Genomic DNA, 15,000 nt, shown 5'->3' on the forward strand with positions numbered 1-15,000 from the left:
TATCTACAGATGCTCAGCTTTCTAACAAGTTGGCACTCTGTTACATGCTTTGATTAAGGCTAGGGTTTGATTAAGGTTAGGATTAGATGTTTGGTTAAGGTTAGGATTAGAGGTTTGGTTAAGGTTAGGATTAGAGGTTTGGTTAAGGTTAGGATTAGAGGTTTGGTTTAGGGGATGTTCAGTAATCATCCAGTTTTACATACTGAATGTGAATGTCAACAGATGATCTGTAAAGCTTCTGTGGGCAGACGATCCAAGTAAAGTGTTACCAAAGAGGCGTGTCTGTGGCTTAGGCCCTGCCTGCAGACCTTAAAGTCATTAATGCTATTTTCTACTGTGTCAGATGGCCATTAGTGGCATTAATATTGCACAACATTTCTTGCAGGCAGTAGCGGGGACTCAGATATGCAAACAATGGAATGTCTTTTGTTCCAATCAGAATGTGTGTGTGTGGTGTGTGTGTGTGTGTGTGTGTGTGTGTGTGTGTGTGTGTGTGTGTGTGTGTGTGTGTGTGGGGTCATTAGGACTCCCAGTCAAGACCAGGGACCTGATTTCCTTGTAAATGTATGTGGAGATGACAGTTGAGGTGAATGTGATTTGTGTGGCTTCTGATTGGCAGGTTTTAATGTCAATCATCTGGACATTGCCCCTCGCTATGCCAGCATTCTGATGGGCATCTCCAATGGGGTGGGCACTCTCTCTGGTATGGTCTGCCCACTCATCGTGGGGGCCATGACCAAACACAAGGTATGACACACTCACGTACTGACAGGGTTTTACACACACAGACACACACACACACACACACATGGCCTTGTGCTGGCCTGGTATAACAGTTGTCATATATACTGTACTCATATGCACTGTGCTGAACTCTCCCCTCTTCCTCTCCTCCCTTCTCTCTCTCTCTCTCTCTCTCCATCTCTCTCTCTCTCTCTCTCATCTCTCTCCCTCTCTCTCTCTCTCCATCTCTATCTCTCTCTTTCTCTCTCTCTCTCCCTCTCTCTCTCTCTCCCTCCCTCTCTCTCCATCTCTCTCTCTCTCCTCTCTCCCTCTTTCTTTCTCTCTCTCTCCTCTCTCTCCCTCTCTCCCTCCATCCCTCTCTCTCCTCTTGCCTTTCTGCCGTGTCAGTGTCCAGTTGTGACCGTCTCTTCTCTTACCCGTGTCAGACTCGAGAGGAGTGGCAGTACGTGTTCCTGATCGCCTCCATGGTGCACTACGGCGGCGTGATCTTCTACGGGCTCTTTGCGTCGGGCGAGAAGCAGCCATGGGCCGACCCCGAGGAGACCAGCGACGAGAAGTGCGGCTTCATCGACGAGGACGAGCTGGCGGAGGAGACGGGCGACATCATGCAGAGCTACAACACCACGGGCCCCATGGGCGCCGGACCGGCCAAGAGCTACGGTGCCACCACGCAGGTCAACGGAGGATGGGCCGAGGGCTGGGAGAAGACCGAGGAGTACGTCCAGCAGGGAGGCTACTCCTAGAGCCACACGCACACATTAAACACACACACACACACTACACCCACACACACACACTACACACACACACACACACACACACACACACCCACTCTCACACACACACACACACACACACACACACACACACACACACACACTACACACACACACACACACACACACACACACACACACTACACACACACACACACACGACACATAAGACAAGCATACATACGCTCTCTCACACACACACATACACACACACACACACTCACACACACACACACACACACACAGTGTAGACCTATTTGGTAGTGTTTGTGAGTTCTGACTAAAAAGATGAAGTAATCACCTATACCAGTCCCTTTGCTATGTGTTTGCACTCGTTTAAAGATGAACAAAAAGATCACCACTGAAGAGAGAAGGAAAACAAACACACCAAGACGAGTCCAGTCACCTTCAGATGACCACTCACAGCACATATCAGTCTGGAGGGCTCTAAATGTTATATGTATTTAAAAAACACAATGACTTTTATTTTGAAGTGCAATCATATGTAAATTGGTAAAGTGCTTAGTCACCACATCCAGCAGCAGTGTCCTCCAGATGTTAAGTCAACAGGACTGCTGAGTCATCATTACAATCAAGTAACAGTTTCAGATACAAGACTGCAGTCATCCCAATGGACCAGCACTGCCCTACACAGGCCCAGCTGCTGAGTCATCATTACAGGCCAATTGTACAGTACATTTCAGACTTCATTACCGACCAGTCATACACTTCACATCCAGGACTGCTGAGTCAATCTAACCAACTAACAGTACACGTCATGCACAGCCAGCCACATGGTGGCGCTGTGGAGACTCCCAGCCGGACCCTGATCTGATCGCCAGAGTTCCAGTCCCCTGATTGCACTGAGTGGGTGGTGGCTCTCGTTGTGTGAGTCGGCTCCTCGTTCCCTGGTTTGTGACACCTTGTGTCCTTGTATGAGTGAGTCGGCTCCTCGTTCCCTGGTTTGTGACACCTTGTGTCCTTGTATGAGTGAGTCGGCTCCTCGTTCCCTGGTTTGTGACACCTTGTGTCCTTGTATGAGTGAGTCGGCTCCTCGTTCCCTGGTTTCTGACACCTTGTGTCCTTGTATGAGTGAGTCGGCTCCTCGTTCCCTGGTTTGTGACACCTTGTGTCCTTGTATGTTTACTGTGGGTGTAATGTTGCGGAGACACATCTGAAGACTTGGGTCTTTGCCTTAAAGAGCACACTGAACATTAAGACAATAAGAGAGAGGGAGAGAGAGGGGGGTAGAGAGGCAGAGGAAAAAAGAGATAGAGGGAGAGGAAGAGAGAGAGAGAGAGAGAGGCAGAAGAACAAAAATAGATAAAGAAATAGGTTTGAATTGAACAGCAGGTATGTTATCATTTTATCATGGGCTTGTGCAATGCAGACAACATTTAAACACATAACTATAACAAGCAGATTTATAAATATATCTGAAAATTAAAATATATGCACACATATACAATATATCAAATATTTATCAACATTCTATGAAATGATAAAAATCTGCATTATATTATATCTATGATAAGAAATTACATATTGTATCAAGCACTGTTTGAGATTCTATGGTTCTGATCAGGAACTTTGGAGGTTCTAAAGCTGAAGAACGCTGTAGTGGAGAACATCAGGGGTTTGCTAGTGTGTAGGAAAGTTCTAAAGGTGAGGAACAGGAAGAAGAGGCTACTGGGTCAACAGCAGACGTAAGCCACGCCGTAGTCTGTTGCCATAGGGATGACACTGGCATACACACACACACACACACACACTGAATGCATGTAGAGTAGCTCTCCATAACACACCCTTACATCAAGCACAAGGAGGAGTGCTCCATACACTGAGACATGCGCACTGAGACATGCACTGAGACATGCACTGAGACATACACTGAGACATGCAGTGAGAGAGACACACATGACATGTGCTCCATGAGACATGCAGGGCAATAGCAGGGTTAGCACACAAGCTAATATAACCGCACTGAGCTCCTGGGCCACTCATCACCCTGACAAAAGCCACAAGTACAAGTGTACAAGTGCACAAGTGTACAAGTGTACAAGTGTAGAAGCACAAAACCAGGACTAGACTGGGATCTGTGAGGGGAGCGGAATATGGAGCCAGCTTGATTGACAGCAGAATTGTCCAATAGTGAGGATGTAGAGTTGTTGGTTTGAACAGTTTGTATCCTGCCCCACAGTCCAAAGGTTCTGCACACAGTCCAAAGGTTCTGCCACACAGTCTGAAGGTTCTGCCACAGTCCAAAGGTTCTGCACACAGCACCTGATGTTGTTCCCACTACAGCAGCAGTGCCAGTTAGTCTGGCCTCAGCATTCTGGAAAGAGAGATAGAGAGAGAGAGACAGAGAGAGAGAGAGAGAGAGAGAGTTAGGAGACAGTTACTAGCTGATCTTACTAGATGATCTTACAGCAGTTTACCACTGTGTAGGGTGAGCTGGAGCCAGAGGGACAGAGTTAGACTGTCCTAAGCACTGTCTGACCAATGAGAGGAAAGAGGAAAGAGAGAGAGAAGAGAGGAGTGAGAGAGGAGACAGAAGAGAGAGAGGAGCGATAGAGGACACAGAAGAGAGAGAGGAGAGAGAGGATGAGTTCAGAAGATAGTTAGTCTGCCCTAAGCACAGTTGATGAGTTCAGGAGATAGTTAGTCTGCCCTAAGCACAGTTGGTGAGTTCAGAAGATAGTTAGTCTGCCCTAAGCACAGTTGATGAGTTCAGAAGATAGTTAGTCTGCCCTAAGCACAGTTGATGAGTTCAGAAGATAGTTAGTCTGCCCTAAGCACAGTTGATGAGTTCAGAAGATAGTTAGTCTGCCCTAAGCACAGTTGATGAGTTCAGAAGATAGTTAGTCTGCCCTAAGCACAGTTGATGAGTTCAGAAGTTGATAGTTAGTCTGTCCTAAGCACAGTTGTCTCAAAGACCCAAATCTTCACATCCTTATGCTATGAGAAGCACTAAGCTACCGCCATGACATGTTAAAGTCTGTGGATGTTTGTTATGCATGGATCAATGTTTCATTGACGTGAAATGATCGAATTATTACAATGTGTTTTTTTTTTTACTCTGAATGTCATGAAGTCTGTCTGTTGCTTTTCTTTGGGTTTCCCCGAGCTGTTCCAATGTATCTGATTTCTTAACACGATTAACCAAAGGTGGGAAGTAGAGGAGCTGGAGAGCTCCCATTGGAGGACGGCTGACCAGTGAGATGCCGGGGGCGGGGCTACTGCCAGGCCATGCCCCCTGCAGGTGCAAACCATTCTCAGTGTACAAAGCAATAAAGCCATGGCTGGCAACAGTTGCCGTGGGTTTATCTACGTAAACAAAAAAAGAAAAAAGAAACACGCATATAGCACATTAGCACATTTAGCCATAGTGGTTTTGGTTTTATGAGTAGTGTTTTTGTGGATGCAAATTTAAAAAAGAATAATAAAACATACAAGTAAGTGTAATTAAAAAAATCTCTTTGAAGTATGTATATATGAATACATATAGATATATAAATATATAGATATATAGATCTAGGCCGAGTCCAGCGCTGCTCCCTGATTAACCGGAGAGCAAGAGCTGGGCCCACTCACCAGAAGAGAATGATATCCCCAGCGTCGCCACGGGAACGTTTCCTAGGCGACGGCTCCAATCCCCCTGGACGTGTGCACCTCTGTAGTGATCCTATCCTGTGTTCTCCCTGTGATCGCTTTTCTTTCCGAGAATATGCTGATGTCACTTCCTTCATCCTGTTGACACTCCACCACCACTCCCTGGTTTATGTTTTTGTCAGTGACCCCCCCCCAACCTTGTCCTCACCCCCCCCCCCCCCTTTCACTGTCCACTGCTGTAATACGCAGTGGCTCAAGGACTGTGTGTGTGTGTGTTAAGGTGTTTCATATATTGTACAAAAGCGGCCGTGGTTGCCAGGCGACCGGTGCGGTCCCGTAGTCCTGTTCTGTGCCTCTGCGTGAGTTCTACCTGTGGTTCTATGCGTGAGTTCTACCTGTGGTTCTATGGCTTTTTATTTGCTGTGTTCTATGGAGAGGGTTGTTGATGTCAAAACTGAACTGCATATATATATTCTCTTTTTATAAAAAAGATAAAATTTGATACACGTGCCAGTGCCTGGTTCTTTCGTGTCATTTTATGATGTTGTGTTTTACTGGTCCTACAATCCGATTGGCTGCCAGAGGGCCAGGTCCAGCCAGACGATGTGCACAATGTAGAAGGGCGTCACTTGCGCTTCAGCCTGGTTGGTGCTCACAGAACAGGACGCAGAAGTCAAGAAGGGAGATCCAAGGTCTAACAGGAGCCAAGGAGCAGCTTCGACGCCCATGCGTCTTATTCAGTCCAAAGAAGGAGGACTCTGAAGAAGACGCATGAGCTTCGAAATCTCTCTTTTTGATGTGCACAATGTGTTAACTGCAGGGGATCAACTCACAATGTATTAACTGCAGGGGATCAAGTCAACTCTCCACTGAGGCGGGAATTTTGGATATAGGTCTGGTGACATTTTCATCTCTGACAGGGAGCCAGGGAACACTTAAGATACACACACACACACACACACACACACACACACACACAGACGCATACACACACACACACACACACACACACACACACACACACGGAGTGGACCACTCTTCCACATCATCGCCTCCTCTTCCTCCTTTCTCTGACCTGATCTACTCTCCTCCTATTTTCTCTTCTCTTCTCCTGTCTTCACTCTGTGATCCCTCTCTCCTCCTCTCCTCTCTGGGGTAAAGGGAAATCAATAATAGAGACCCTGGAGCTGCAGGGGACCTATCGACCTGCCGCCGGCCTAATGCAGGGGGAGGAGGAGAGGGGGAGGAGGAGGAGGAGGAGGAGAGGGGGAAGAGCAGAGGGGAGGGGAAGCACTTAAACAGCAATTATCAGTAGCACTCCTCAGAGGAACCAGACGCGGAACCACTGGAGCTGAAAGGAACACAGGGCCTTCAGTAGAACCAGACATAGACCCTCTGGAGCTGAAGAGAACATATCACCTGATTTGGTGATTTTAGCTCTTTTGAGCACCACTCTTGTACTTGTTACACTGGACCTGTTTAGTACTCATGAGCATTGAGGACCTGATTAGTACTCATGAACTATGCATTGAGGACCTGATTAGTACTCATGAGCATTGAGGACCTGATTAGTACTCATGAACTATGCATTGAGGACCTGATTAGTACTCATGAACTATGCATTGAGGACCTGATTAGTACTCATGAACTATGCATTGAGGACCTGATTAGTACTCATGAGCTATGTGTTGAGGAACTGTTTAGTACTCATAAGCATTAAGGACCTGATTAGTACTCATGAGCTATGCATTAAGGACCTGATTAGTACTCATGAGCTATGCATTGAGGGCCTGATTAGTACTCATGAGCTATGCATTGAGGACCTGATTAGTACTCCTGAGCTATGCATTGAGGACCTGATTAATACTCATGAACTATGCATTGAGGACCTGATTAGTACTCATGAGCTATGTGTTGAGGAACTGTTTAGTACTTATAAGCATTGAGGACCTGATTAGTACTCATGAGCTATGCATTGAGGACCTGATTAGTACTCATGAGCATTGAGGACCTGATTAGTACTCATGAACTATGCATTGAGGACCTGATTAGTACTCATGAGCTATGTGTTGAGGAACTGTTTAGTACTCATAAGCATTGAGGACCTGATTAGTACTGATGAGCTATGCATTGAGGACCTGATTAGTACTCATGAGCTATGCATTGAGGACCTGATTAGTACTCATGAGCTATGCATTGAGGGCCTGATTAGTACTCATGAGCTATGCATTGAGGACCTGATTAGTACTCATGAACTATGCATTGAGGACCTGATTAGTACTCATGAGCTATGTGTTGAGGAACTGTTTAGTACTTATAAGCATTGATGACCTGATTAGTACTCATGAGCTATGCATTGAGGACCTGATTAGTACTCATGAGCATTGAGGACCTGATTAGTACTCATGAACTATGCATTGAGGACCTGATTAGTACTCATGAGCTATGTGTTGAGGAACTGTTTAGTACTCATAAGCATTGAGGACCTGATTAGTACTCATGAGCTATGCATTGAGGACCTGATTAGTACTCATGAGCTATGCATTGAGGGCCTGATTAGTACTCATGAGCTATGCATTGAGGACCTGATTAGTACTCATGAGCTATGCATTGAGGGCCTGATTAGTACTCGTGAGCTATGCATTGAGGACCTGATTAGTACTCATGAACTATGCATTGAGGACCTGATTAGTACTCATGAGCTATGTGTTGAGGAACTGTTTAGTACTCATAAGCATTGAGGACCTGATTAGTACTCATGAGCTATGCATTGAGGACCTGATTAGTACTCATGAGCTATGCATTGAGGACCTGATTAGTACTCATGAGCTATGCATTGAGGGCCTGATTAGTACTCATGAGCTATGCATTGAGGACCTGATTAGTACTCATGAACTATGCATTGAGGACCTGATTAGTACTCATGAGCTATGTGTTGAGGAACTGTTTAGTACTTATAAGCATTGATGACCTGATTAGTACTCATGAGCTATGCATTGAGGACCTGATTAGTACTCATGAGCATTGAGGACCTGATTAGTACTCATGAACTATGCATTGAGGACCTGATTAGTACTCATGAGCTATGTGTTGAGGAACTGTTTAGTACTCATAAGCATTGAGGACCTGATTAGTACTCATGAGCTATGCATTAAGGACCTGATTAGTACTCATGAGCTATGCATTGAGGGCCTGATTAGTACTCATGAGCTATGCATTGAGGACCTGATTAGTACTCATGAGCTATGCATTGAGGGCCTGATTAGTACTCGTGAGCTATGCATTGAGGACCTGATTAGTACTCATGAACTATGCATTGAGGACCTGATTAGTACTCATGAGCATTGAGGACCTGATTAGTACTCATGAACTATGCAGTGAGGACCTGATTAGTACTCATGAACTATGCATTGAGGACCTGATTAGTACTCATGAACTATGCATTGAGGACCTGATTAGTACTCATGAGCTATGTGTTGAGGAACTGTTTAGTACTTATAAGCATTGAGGACCTGATTAGTACTCATGAGCTATGCATTGAGGACCTGATTAGTACTCATGAGCATTGAGGACCTGATTAGTACTCATGAACTATGCATTGAGGACCTGATTAGTACTCATGAGCTATGTGTTGAGGAACTGTTTAGTACTCATAAGCATTGAGGACCTGATTAGTACTCATGAGCTATGCATTAAGGACCTGATTAGTACTCATGAGCTATGCATTGAGGGCCTGATTAGTACTCATGAGCTATGCATTGAGGGCCTGATTAGTACTCATGAGCTATGCATTGAGGGCCTGATTAGTACTCGTGAGCTATGCATTGAGGACCTGATTAGTACTCATGAACTATGCATTGAGGACCTGATTAGTACTCATGAGCTATGTGTTGAGGAACTGTTTAGTACTTATAAGCATTGAGGACCTGATTAGTACTCATGAGCTATGCATTGAGGACCTGATTAGTACTCATGAGCATTGAGGACCTGATTAGTACTCATGAACTATGCATTGAGGACCTGATTAGTACTCATGAGCATTGAGGACCTGATTAGTACTCATGAACTATGCATTGAGGACCTGATTAGTACTCATGAGCATCGAGGACCTGATTAGTACTCATGAATTATGCATTGAGGACCTGATTAGTACTCATGAGCTATGTGTTGAGGAACTGTTTAGTACTCATAAGCATTAAGGACCTGATTAGTACTCATGAGCTATGCATTGAGGACCTGATTAATACTCATGAACTATGCATTGAGGACCTGATTAGTACTCATGAGCTATGTGTTGAGGAACTGTTTAGTACTTATAAGCATTGAGGACCTGATTAGTACTCATGAGCTATGCATTGAGGACCTGATTAGTACTCATGAGCATTGAGGACCTGATTAGTACTCATGAGCTATGTGTTGAGGAACTGTTTAGTACTTATAAGCATTGAAGACCTGATTAGTACTCATGAGCTATGCATTGAGGACCTGATTAGTACTCATGAGCATTGAGGACCTGATTAGTACTCATGAACTATGCATTGAGGACCTGATTAGTACTCATGAGCTATGTATTGAGGAACTGTTTAGTACTTATAAGCATTGAGGACCTGATTAGTACTCATGAGCTATGCATTGAGGACCTGATTAGTACTCATGAGCATTGAGGACCTGATTAGTACTCATGAACTATGCATTGAGGACCCGATTAGTACTCATGAGCTATGTGTTGAGGAACTGTTTAGTACTCATAAGCATTGAGGACCTGATTAGTACTCATGAGCTATGCATTAAGGACCTGATTAGTACTCATGAGCTATGCATTGAGGACCTGATTAGTACTCATGAGCTATGCATTGAGGGCCTGATTAGTACTCATGAGCTATGCATTGAGGACCTGATTAGTACTCATGAACTATGCATTGAGGACCTGATTAGTACTCATGAGCTATGTGTTGAGGAACTGTTTAGTACTTATAAGCATTGATGACCTGATTAGTACTCATGAGCTATGCATTGAGGACCTGATTAGTACTCATGAGCATTGAGGACCTGATTAGTACTCATGAACTATGCATTGAGGACCTGATTAGTACTCATGAGCTATGTGTTGAGGAACTGTTTAGTACTCATAAGCATTGAGGACCTGATTAGTACTCATGAGCTATGCATTAAGGACCTGATTAGTACTCATGAGCTATGCATTGAGGGCCTGATTAGTACTCATGAGCTATGCATTGAGGACCTGATTAGTACTCATGAGCTATGCATTGAGGGCCTGATTAGTACTCGTGAGCTATGCATTGAGGACCTGATTAGTACTCATGAACTATGCATTGAGGACCTGATTAGTACTCATGAGCATTGAGGACCTGATTAGTACTCATGAACTATGCATTGAGGACCTGATTAGTACTCATGAGCATTGAGGACCTGATTAGTACTCATGAACTATGCATTGAGGACCTGATTAGTACTCATGAGCATCGAGGACCTGATTAGTACTCATGAATTATGCATTGAGGACCTGATTAGTACTCATGAGCTATGTGTTGAGGAACTGTTTAGTACTCATAAGCATTAAGGACCTGATTAGTACTCATGAGCTATGCATTGAGGACCTGATTAATACTCATGAACTATGCATTGAGGACCTGATTAGTACTCATGAGCTATGTGTTGAGGAACTGTTTAGTACTTATAAGCATTGAGGACCTGATTAGTACTCATGAGCTATGCATTGAGGACCTGATTAGTACTCATGAGCATTGAGGACCTGATTAGTACTCATGAGCTATGTGTTGAGGAACTGTTTAGTACTTATAAGCATTGAAGACCTGATTAGTACTCATGAGCTATGCATTGAGGACCTGATTAGTACTCATGAGCATTGAGGACCTGATTAGTACTCATGAACTATGCATTGAGGACCTGATTAGTACTCATGAGCTATGTATTGAGGAACTGTTTAGTACTTATAAGCATTGAGGACCTGATTAGTACTCATGAGCTATGCATTGAGGACCTGATTAGTACTCATGAGCATTGAGGACCTGATTAGTACTCATGAACTATGCATTGAGGACCTGATTAGTACTCATGAGCTATGTGTTGAGGAACTGTTTAGTACTCATAAGCATTGAGGACCTGATTAGTACTCATGAGCTATGCATTAAGGACCTGATTAGTACTCATGAGCTATGCATTGAGGACCTGATTAGTACTCATGAGCTATGCATTGAGGGCCTGATTAGTACTCATGAGCTATGCATTGAGGACCTGATTAGTACTCATGAACTATGCATTGAGGACCTGATTAGTACTCATGAGCTATGTGTTGAGGAACTGTTTAGTACTTATAAGCATTGATGACCTGATTAGTACTCATGAGCTATGCATTGAGGACCTGATTAGTACTCATGAGCATTGAGGACCTGATTAGTACTCATGAACTATGCATTGAGGACCTGATTAGTACTCATGAGCTATGTGTTGAGGAACTGTTTAGTACTCATAAGCATTGAGGACCTGATTAGTACTCATGAGCTATGCATTAAGGACCTGATTAGTACTCATGAGCTATGCATTGAGGGCCTGATTAGTACTCATGAGCTATGCATTGAGGACCTGATTAGTACTCATGAGCTATGCATTGAGGGCCTGATTAGTACTCGTGAGCTATGCATTGAGGACCTGATTAGTACTCATGAACTATGCATTGAGGACCTGATTAGTACTCATGAGCATTGAGGACCTGATTAGTACTCATGAACTATGCATTGAGGACCTGATTAGTACTCATGAACTATGCATTGAGGACCTGATTAGTACTCATGAACTATGCATTGAGGACCTGATTAGTACTCATGAGCTATGTGTTGAGGAACTGTTTAGTACTTATAAGCATTGAGGACCTGATTAGTACTCATGAGCTATGCATTGAGGACCTGATTAGTACTCATGAGCATTGAGGACCTGATTAGTACTCATGAACTATGCATTGAGGACCTGATTAGTACTCATGAGCTATGTGTTGAGGAACTGTTTAGTACTCATAAGCATTGAGGACCTGATTAGTACTCATGAGCTATGCATTAAGGACCTGATTAGTACTCATGAGCTATGCATTGAGGGCCTGATTAGTACTCATGAGCTATGCATTGAGGACCTGATTAGTACTCATGAGCTATGCATTGAGGGCCTGATTAGTACTCGTGAGCTATGCATTGAGGACCTGATTAGTACTCATGAACTATGCATTGAGGACCTGATTAGTACTCATGACTATGTGTTGAGGAACTGTTTAGTACTTATAAGCATTGAGGACCTGATTAGTACTCATGAGCTATGCATTGAGGACCTGATTAGTACTCATGAGCATTGAGGACCTGATTAGTACTCATGAACTATGCATTGAGGACCTGATTAGTACTCATGAGCATTGAGGACCTGATTAGTACTCATGAACTATGCATTGAGGACCTGATTAGTACTCATGAGCATCGAGGACCTGATTAGTACTCATGAATTATGCATTGAGGACCTGATTAGTACTCATGAGCTATGTGTTGAGGAACTGTTTAGTACTCATAAGCATTAAGGACCTGATTAGTACTCATGAGCTATGCATTAAGGACCTGATTAGTACTCATGAGCTATGCATTGAGGGCCTGATTAGTACTCATGAGCTATGCATTGAGGACCTGATTAGTACTCCTGAGCTATGCATTGAGGACCTGATTAATACTCATGAACTATGCATTGAGGACCTGATTAGTACTCATGAGCTATGTGTTGAGGAACTGTTTAGTACTTATAAGCATTGAGGACCTGATTAGTACTCATGAGCTATGCATTGAGGACCTGATTAGTACTCATGAGCATTGAGGACCTGATTAGTACTCATGAGCTATGTGTTGAGGAACTGTTTAGTACTTATAAGCATTGAAGACCTGATTAGTACTCATGAGCTATGCATTGAGGACCTGATTAGTACTCATGAGCATTGAGGACCTGATTAGTACTCATGAACTATGCATTGAGGACCTGATTAGTACTCATGAGCTATGTATTGAGGAACTGTTTAGTACTTATAAGCATTGAGGACCTGATTAGTACTCATGAGCTATGCATTGAGGACCTGATTAGTACTCATGAGCTATGCGTTGAGGTATCATGTGTAATTAACTCTCTGAGCACTACTGTGTTTTCTTTTCAGTATTGTAAAACTTACCCATCATGACCACTGAGCATGTAGTAAGGATTACTGTACTGCTGAAACGGCCTTTGCTTTCACAAATCATATTACTATATCACTAACCATATTATTACCATATTACTAACTATATTAGCATATTACTAACTATATGACTATATCACTAACCATATTATTACCATATTACTAACTATATTACTATATCACTAATCATATTACTAACTATATTGCTAACTATATCACTAACCATATTACTACATTACTAACTATATCACTAACAAGTGTAAAGGAGATGATCGACTTCAGGAAATCCTGTAGGAAAAGTCAAGTGTAAAGGGAAAACTAAGCTGCATGCCCATTATAATATTTTAAAACGACACCTAACTGATTTTATCAAAGCAATTAGACAGCCTTACAAACCCAGCCCTTACAAACCCACTACACATCAACCCCAGCCCTTACAAACCCACTACACATCAACCCCAGCCCTTACAAACCCACTACACATCAACCCCAGCCCTTACTAACCCACTACACATCAACCCCAGCCCTTACAAACCCACTACACATCAACCCCAGCCCTTACTAACCCACTACACATCAACCCCAGCCCTCACTAACCCACTACACATCAACCCCAGCCCTTACTAACCCACTACACATCAACCCCAGCCCTTACAAACCCACTACACATCAACCCCAGCCCTTACTAACCCACTACACATCAACCCCAGCCCTTACAAACCCACTACACATCAACCCCAGCCCTTACTAACCCACTACACATCAACTCATGCAGTATGGGGAGGGGGGCTCTGTTCACCACTCTGCTGTTTGGAGGAGTTGGTTTCATCACACACACACACACACACACACACACACACACACACACACATACACACGTAATACACACACAACTCTCAGACTGTGTTGGCGTCATCTGTTTTCACACCTGCTGGGTCTCCTGACGCTGATGTGATGCAGGTGTAGGAGGAGGAGTCTACCTGGCACACAGCCCTTACCTGTGTCTGGCTAGTGCATGTGAGTGTCCGTGTGTGTGTGTGTGTGTGTGTGTGTGTGTGTGCGTGGGTGTGAGTGTGTGTGTGTGTGTGTGTGTGTGTGTGTGTGTTGTGTGTGTGTGTGTGTGTGTGTGTGTGTGTGTGTGAGTGTGTGTGTGTGAGTGTGTGTGTGTGTGTGTGTGTGTGTGTGTGTGTGTGTGAGTGTGTGAGTGTGTGTGTGTGTGGTGTGTGTGTGTGTGTGTGGTGTGTGTGTGTGTGTGTGAGTGTGTGAGTGTGTGTGTGTGTGTGTGTGTGTGTGTGTGTGAGTGTGTGTGTGTGTGTGTGAGTGTGTGTGTGAGTGTGTGTGTGTGTGTGTGTGTGTGTGTGTGTGTGTGTGTGTGAGTGTGTGTGTGTGAGTGTGTGTGTGTGAGTGTGTGTGTGTGTGTGTGTGTGAGTGTGTGTGTGTGTGTGTGTGAGTGTGTGTGTGTGTGCGTGTCCGTGTGTGTGTGTGTGTGTTGTTGTTGTTGTTGTCCAGTCATCCGGTACTTAACAGAGAGGACATTAGCTGGTTAGTTAAAAGTGGACAATCCATCTATCCATCACTCACCTCCAGTGAGGCAGCATTTATTACGCCCTGTTAGCCCTTTAGCCCCACCCA

The 15,000-nt window shown here is 44.1% G+C and overlaps 1 pseudogene; it reads left to right on the top strand.

Moving 5' to 3' along the window:
- Positions 1–1,496, top strand: part of LOC143133277 (vesicular glutamate transporter 2.1-like) — a 26,891-nt pseudogene extending 25,395 nt beyond the window's left edge.
- Positions 1,497–15,000: the final 13,504 nt, after the last annotated feature.

This window comes from Alosa pseudoharengus, unplaced genomic scaffold (genome assembly GCF_046254945.1).
Source record: "Alosa pseudoharengus isolate Yale_2024_CS ecotype anadromous, Long Island Sound unplaced genomic scaffold, YU_APseudo_1.1 YU_APseudo_1.1_scf_19, whole genome shotgun sequence".
In the NCBI taxonomy this organism is placed as follows: domain Eukaryota; kingdom Metazoa; phylum Chordata; class Actinopteri; order Clupeiformes; family Clupeidae; genus Alosa; species Alosa pseudoharengus.